The following is an 8,573-nucleotide window of genomic DNA, read 5'->3' on the forward strand; positions in this document are numbered from 1 at the left end:
AAGGGTGCATACCATCAACATAATTCATCACTATTAATACCGACTTTGATGGTGTGGCTGAGGTAGTAAGGTTTCCACATGAAGAAGTTACACTTTTCCCCCATTTTTCATACTATAGACTCTTTGGAAAGAAGTTACTATGTGCGGCTCACACTTGCAAATTGGGTAGTTATGGCCCACCTCCTTGAGACATAATTTTTATATACATTATCTGAAATTTTTCTGTGTAGGAGGTTTATCTCTTCTTTCCCATTTGTTTCTTTATTCAGTAATTCATTTATTAGTATGGATTAATGGACATTTGTTTCATACTTTGAGTTATAATCCAATACTACTTTATTTACTTTGTTGCCCAACTTGTTTCATGCTTTGGCCATTGGGAGCTCTTCTGGTGGACTTCAGAGTCCTTTTGACATACTATCATCATTGTGGGTATATTTTTTATTTTTGAGCACTGTTTCATTTTTACTTACTGACACCGTAAGATATTTCAAGGTCATTTTATATATTATTTGCCCCAATACTAGAATCAGCCATTTTTCTTAGGAGCCATGATTTTTTTAAATTGGAGAACAGCACTAGAAATCAAGATCTGAGTTGTGTGCTTTGCTACTGGAGTGTTGTTGCTTTTAGACCCTCTCAGCTAACAGAGCCAAGAAGTGTATGTGTGTGTTTGCTAACTCACATATCTACACACATATATAAATATTTCTATATGTAACCATCTGTGTCCATATTAAACTACACATGAGTTTATATTGGAGTCTCCAACTCTAATCCGTACCATATGAATCATTCCAGTCTCTTCCTCTTGCTTATCGGTAAACTCCCACTCCAATAGTGAGAAATCTGGTTCACACCATCTGACATTCACTTACTTACTTGCTAATTTTAGTATATATTTGGAGCAGTATCAGAATTGTTAACATGTACCTCTGTGAAAAACAACTTTGTCAACTAGAGTACAATACTTATGTGTAATTTTTTTGTTGGTTTTTAGTTTTACTGATTTCATTAATTTCCAAAGTTATTTACGTCAGCATCTTTTTCCTTTACCCCATTCAGTGAAGTTGTTTCATATATTTGTAATACAGTTAGATTGTTATCTGGAATTTATCCAATCTCCTAAATGACTTTCTTTGGATACATTAAGATTAATTCTTTGTGCTGTAAACTTCAGTGGGTTTTGACAAATGCATAGTGCCATGCACTCACAAATGCAGTATAATACAGAATAATTTTACAGCTCTAAAACATACTTTGTGTTTTACCCATTCAACCTTTCTTCCATTACGTCTGAATCACTGAAATTTTTACTGTCTTTACAGCTTTCCCTTTCCAGACTGCCATATAATTGTGGTAACACAGAATATAGGCTTTTGAGATTGGCTTCTCTTTCTTAGAAATATGCATATAATATTTATCCATACTATTTCTGGCTTGATATCTCATTTATTTTATTTTATTTTTTATTTTTTTTGAGTTGGGTTCTCACTCTTTTGTCCAGGCTGGAATACAGTGGTGCGATCATGGCTCACTACAGCTCCAAACTCCTGGGCTCATGCGATTCTTCTGCCTCAGCCTCTTGAGTAACTGGTACTACAGGTGTGTGCCACCACAGCAGGATCTTTTTAAAATTATTTTGCAGAGACAAGGTCTTGCTATGTTGCCTAGGTTGTTCTAGAACTCCTGAACTCAACCAGTCTTCCTGCCTTGGCTTCCCAAAGTACTGGGATTACGGGCATCAGCCAATGTGCCTGGCATTTTTTATTGCTGAATGATATTCTGTTGTATGGATGTACTATAGTTTGTTTATCAATTCACCTATTGAAAGACATCTTGGTCGCTTCCAGTTTTTGGCAATTGTGAATAAATCTGATATAAACATTAGTATGCAAATTTTCACATGAAAATAAGTTTTCAAAAATAGGTAAGTACCTAAAAACATAATTTCTGATGTACTTAGAAGCATGGTTGCTGGACTGCATTATAAGACTACGTTTAACTTTGTAAAAAACTGCCAAACCGCCTTCCAAAGTGGCTGTACCATTTTCAATTGATAGCATTAGTGAATGACAGTTCTTATTGTTCTTCATCTTCACCAGCATTTGATATTGTCAGTGTTTTGGATTTTAGTCATTTTTAATGGAAGTAGAGAGGTATTTCATTGTTGTTTTAGTTTGCAGTTTCCTAATGACAAATAATTTTGAACATCTTTTCATATGCTTATTTGTATATCTTCTTTGATGCTATGTCTCTTCAGAATTTTTGTCTATTTTTGAAGTTGGATTATTTGTTTTCTTTTTTAATTTTTAATTTTAAATATGTGGGGTACAATTTAGGGTTAGGTATACAAATGCTTATTATGCAGGTACCCTCGTTGATGGGGTGTGTCCCCACTTGGCAATTTCCCACTACTGCCAATCCCTTTCTTATATATTGTGATAATTGCTCAAGGTCCACTTATGAGTGAGAACATGTGGTACTCAGTTCTTTGTTTCTGTGATAGACCACTCAGTATTATAGACTCTAAGTCCATCCAAGTTACTGCAAAGTTCATAATTTTGTCCTTCTTTATGGCTGTATAGTATTTCAGCATGGATATGTGCCATATTTTTTATCCAGTCCACTTGCAAGGTTGGTTCCATGTTTTTGCTATTGTAAATAATGCTGCAATAAACATGAATGTGCAAGGTATCATTTTCAGAGTGATTTGAGTTCCTCTGGGTATATTCCCAGTAGTGGAATTACAGGGTCATATGGAAGGTCGATTTTTAGATCATTTAGGAAATGCCACATTGTTTTCCACAGAGGCTGTACTAGTTTACACTCTCACCAACAGTGCAGAATTGTTCCCTTTTTGCCACCTCCTCTCCAGCATCTGTTGTTTTTTGAGTTCTTGATGAAGGTCATCCTAACTGGAGTTAGGTGGTATCTCAGTGCGATTTTAATTTGCATTTCTTTGATGACTAGAGAGGCTGAGCATGTTTTCATGTGTCTATTGGCTGCTCATATGTCTTCTTTTGAGAAGTGCCTATTCATATCTTTAGCCCACTTTGTAATGGGGCTGTTTGTTTGTTCTTTTGGGCACGTTTGAGTTTCATGTAGACCCTAAATATTAGGCATTTTTCAGATATACAGTTGACAAATACGTTTTCCCAGTCTGTGAACTGTCTCCCCACTCTTTTAATGGTTTCCGTGGCTTTGCAGAAGCTTGTCAGTTTGGTGAGGTGCCACTTGTCTATTGTATCTCTTATGGCCTGGCCACTTGGGATTTTGAACAGGAATTGATTGTCATAAGGGTGTCTCCTGCATTTTCTAAGGTTCTTATAGTTTGAGGTTTTACGTTTAGGTCTTTGATCCATTTAGAGTTGATTTGTGTGTATGGTGATAGGTAGTGGTCTTGTTTTAATCTTCTGCATGTGATCAGCCAGTTTTCCCAGCACCATTTACTGAATACGTTCTTCTCTCCCCAGTGGTTGGTGGTGGAGGCTTTGTCAAAGATGAGTTGGTTGAGAAATTGTGGTTTTGCTTCTGGAACCTCTAGCCTGTTCCATTGGTCTATGTACCAGTTCTTGTAGCAATACAAGGCTATTTTGATTATTGTAGCTTTATAATAAAGTTTAAAGTCTGGAAGGGTGATGCCTTCTGCTGTTTTTTTGTTTGTTTGTTTGTTTGTTTGTTTTCTTTTCTTTTCTTTTTTGCTGAGGATAGTTTTGGCGATTCGTGATTGTTTATGTTTTCATATGAATTCCTGTATTGTCGTTTCCAGGTCTGAGAAGAATGTTGCTGCTAATTTAATGGATATTGAGTTAAATCTCTAGATTGCCTTGGGTAGGTTGGACATTTTAACAATATTGATGCTTCCAGTCCCTGAGCATGGAATATTTTTCCATTTGTCATGTCATATTTTATTTCTTTGAGCAGTGTTTTGTAGTTTTCATTGTAAAGGTCTTTCACTTCTCTGGTTAGTAAGATGCCAAGATATTTCATTTTTGTGAGGCTATTGTGAATGGAATTGTGCTTTTTATTTGGATTTCTATTTGTTTATTGTTGGGGTATAGGAATGTTACTCTCTTTTACACATTAATTTTTATACCCTGAGACTTTGCCAAAGTCCTTTATCAGTTCAAGGAGGTTTTTGATAGATTCTCTTGGGTTTTTGAGGTATATTATGTCATCTGTAAAGAGGGATAACTTGACTTCCTCCTTTCCTATTTGGAAACCCCTGATTTCCTTCTCTTGTCTGATTGCTCTAGCTAGGACTTCCAAAACTATGTTAAAAGGCAGAGTGAGAGTGGGCATCCTTGTCTTGTTCCGGTTTTCAGGGGAAATGGTTCAAGTTTCTGTCTGTTTGGCAGTATGCTGGCTGTAGGTTTCTCATAGATGGCTATTACTATTTTGAGGTATGTTCCATCTATGCCTAGATCTTCAAGGGTTTTTATCAAGAAGGGGTGCTGTGTTTTATTAAAAGCTTTTTCCACATCTAATGATATAATCATGCAGTTTTTATCTTTATATCTGTTGATGTATTTAATTACGTTTATGGTCTTACCAATGTTGAACTAGACTTGCATCGTGGGGATGAAGCATACTTGGTCATGGTGGATGATTTTTGAGATGTGTTGTTGGATCCGGTTTGCTAGAATCCTGTTAAGAATTTTAGCATCTATGTTCATCAAGGATATTGGCCTGTAGTTCTCTTTCTTTGTTGCATCTTTATCCATTTTTGTTATAAATGTGATGTTAGCTTCATAAAATGATGTGGGGAGAGTTCAATCTTTCTCGATTACCTAGAATGCATTCAATAGGATTGGTAGCAGCTCCTTCTTGTATGCTTTGTAGAAATCTGCTGGAAAGTCATCTGATCCAGGGTTTTGTTTGTAGGTAGTTTTCTTATGACATTGTCGATTTGCTGAGTTGTTATTGGTCCATTTAGGGTCTTGATTTCTTCTTGTTTCAACCTGGGAAGGTTGTGTGATGTCAAAAAAGTTTCCATTTCCTTTAGGTTTTCAAGTTTGTTTCCATACAGGTGTACATAGTAATCTCTGATAATCTTTTGTATTTCTTCAGGTCAGTTGTGATTTCATCTTTGGCTCTTTATCTCTTTTTCTTGGTCAGTTTAGCTAAGGGTCCATCAATCTTGTTTATCATTTCAAAGAACCAGCTTTTGGTTTCATTGATTTTTTTGTATTGTATTTTTGTCTTCTATGTCCCAAATTTGGGCTTTTATTTTGGTGATCTGGATTTTTCTGCTGAAGTTAAGGTTTTGATGATCTTGCTTTTCCAGCTTCCTTAGGTGATTTGTTAGGCTGTTGACTTGTGATCTTTCCATTTTCTTCATGTGTGTTCACAGAGATATGAATTCCCCTCTTCTCACTGCTTTCCTGGCATCCCAGATATTTTAGTAAAATGTTTCTCTGCCCCCTGCTCTCTTGATGGTTTATTCGGCTTTGCAGAAGCTCATCAGTTTCATGAGGTCCCACTTGTCTATTTTATCTCTTATGGCATGGGCACTTCAGTTTTTGATCAGGCATTGGTTGCCAGTTCCAATTTCCATAAGGGTGTCTCCTGCGTTTTCTAAAGTTCTTATAGTTTGAGGTTATATGTTTAGGTCTCTGATCAATTTAGAGTTGATTTGTGTGTATGGGGATAGGTAGGGGTCCTGTTTCAATCTTCTGCATATGGTCAGCCAGTTTTCCCAGCACCATTTACTGAGTAGGTTTTCGTTTCCCCAGTGGTTGGTGGTGGAGGCTTTGTTGAAGATCAGTTGGTTGAGAAATTGAGGTTTTGCTTCTGGAATCTCAATTCTATTCCATTTGTCTAAAATTTTCAGCCTCACTAGTCATCAAGGAGATGCGAATTAAAACCACACTGAGATACCACCTAACTCCAGTCAGAATGGCCATTATCAATTACTCAAAAAATAACAGATGCTGAAGAGGATGTGGTGAAAAGGGAACACTTCCACACTGTTGGTGGAAGTGTAAACTAGTTTAGCCTCTGTGGAAATCAGTGTGGCAATTCCTAAAAGTTCTAAAAATCGACCTTCCATATGACCCCACAATTCCCCTACTGGGAATATACCTGGAAGAACTCAGATCACTCTATAAAAAAGATACCTGCACACATATGTTTATCTCAGCCTTGTTCACATTAGGAAGAACATGAAACCAACCGTGCTGCCCATCAAAAGAGGACTGGATAAAAAAAATGTGATATGTGTACATGAGGGAATAGTATGCAGCCATAAAGAAGAAAAAAATCATGGACTTCGCAGCAACCTGGATGGAATTAGAATCTATAATATTGAGTGGTCTTTCACAGAAACAAAGAACTGGGTATCACATATTCTCACTCAAAAGTGGATCTTGAGCAACTATCGCAATACTATAAGAAAAGGATTGATAGTAGCAGAAACTGTGGAGGGGAGGGGAGCAGGGAGGTGGGATTGACAGTGGTGGAAATCTGCCTGGGGAAGGGGGGCACACCTCATCAACAAGGGTACCTGCACAGTGAATATTTGTATACCTAACCTTGAAATGTACCACAATTTTAAAATAAAAAAATGTTAAAAATTAAAAAAAGATGTTTCTTTGTAAAAGAAACCATCAAGACAGTCCACAGAATGGGAAAAAATATTTGTCAGCTGGTCTCTGCTCAGTCCTGGGATTGATAAAGATGGCGTCCATCAGCATCTCATCACCAGCATTGAAGCTTTATTCCAGATTTCCATGACCTGCCTTCTCCATGGTTCCTCCTGCTTGTGCCCAGTCTACTGCTGCAGGTGATAGTGTGGGCTGGGTTCCAGGTGATGAGAATCAGCTGTATTCTGCAGGCTTTTCTCAGGCGAGCACTAAGAACAGCAGATGATCCTGCACACTGGCAGTTCCAATCACAGGGTGGTGGGAGTTTGCAGTCACCTCCAGAGGACAGCTCTGGGTGCAATAACTCAAGTCTTCCCTCAGTCGGATCTTCGCTAACCCACTAGCACACACCCAATCACACAGAGAGTCTTTATGGACACTCACTTTTGTGGAGACTCTCACAGTCCAACCTGTCCCATCACCATCTTGCCCTGAAGACCTGGGTTGCTTGTTTCCTCATTGTTGAATTTTAAAGGTTCTTTGATATTTTGGATACAAGACCTTTATAAGACATGTATTTTGCAAACGTTTTGCCTCATTCTGTGGCTTGTCCTTTTATTATAATAACATTGACTTTCACAGAGCAGAAGTTTTAAGTTTAAAAAGTTAACCAATTTTCTTTAATGGATCATGTTTTTAGTGGTGTATCTAAAAACTCATCATCAAGTACAAGGTGGCCTATATGTTTTACCCATTGTTTTTTTCTAAAATAGCTCAGCTTGAATTTTACACTTCGGTCTAGAATCTATTTTGAGTTTATTTTTGTTAAAGGTAAAGTTCAAAGAAACTGAAAACATTTCCTCTGAAAACTGGAACAGGACAAGGCTGTCCACTCTCACCCCTCATCTTCATCATTGTGTTGGAAGTTCTAGTTAGAGCAATTAGACAAGAAAAGGAAATCAGGGGTATAAAATTGGAAAAGAAGAAGTCAAGTTATCCCTCTTTGCTGACAGTATGATCCAATAATTTGAAAATTCAAAGGAATCTGTCAAAAACCTGCTTGTACTGAAAAGGGACTTTGGCAGAGTCTCAGGGTACAAAATAAATGCAAAAAAGACACTTGCTCTCTGATACACCAACAACAAGCAGGCAGAGACCCAAATAAATAGCCACAAAAACATGAAATACCTTGGCATCTTCCTAAAGAGAAGTGAAAGACCTTTACAATGAGAATTACAAAACACTGCTCAAAGAAATCCCAGAAGACACAAACAAATGGAAAAATATTCCTTGCTCATGGATAGGAAGAATCAACATTGTTAAGATGCCCATCCTACCAAAGGCAATCTACCAGATTCAACGCAATACCCATTAAGTCACCAACATCATTCTTCTCAAACCTGGAAATGAAATACAGAAATTCATATGGAAACATAAACAACCACAAATAGCCAAAACAAACCTTAGCAAAAGAAACAAAGCAGGAGGTATCACACTTCCAGACTTCAAACTTTACTATAAGGCTACAGTAATCAAAACAGCCTGGTATTGGTACAAGAACAGGCATAGAGACTAATGGAACAGGATAGAGATTCCAGAAGCAAAGCCTCAATTCCTCAACGATCTCATCTTTGACAAGGCCTCCAACAATAATCGCTAGGGAGAGGAGAACCTATTCAGCAAATAGTGCTGGGAAAACTAGCTGATCACATGCAGAAGATTGAAACAGGACTCCTACCTCTCACCAAACACAAAAATTAACTATAAATGGATCAAAGACCTAAACATAAAACCTCAAACCATAAGAATCTTAGAAAATTCAGGAGACACTCTTATGAAAATTGTAACAGGCAACCAATTCCTGATCGAAACCCTAAGGGCCTATACCATAAGAAACAAGAAAGACAAGTGGGACGAGCTTCTGTAAAGCAAAAGAAACCATCAAGAGAGCAGGGAGACAGCCCACAGAATGGGAAAAAATATTTG

The sequence above is a fragment of the Carlito syrichta genome, unplaced genomic scaffold (assembly GCF_000164805.1).
Source record: "Carlito syrichta isolate Samal-C Ts95f unplaced genomic scaffold, Tarsius_syrichta-2.0.1 Scaffold313184, whole genome shotgun sequence".
Taxonomy (NCBI): domain Eukaryota; kingdom Metazoa; phylum Chordata; class Mammalia; order Primates; family Tarsiidae; genus Carlito; species Carlito syrichta.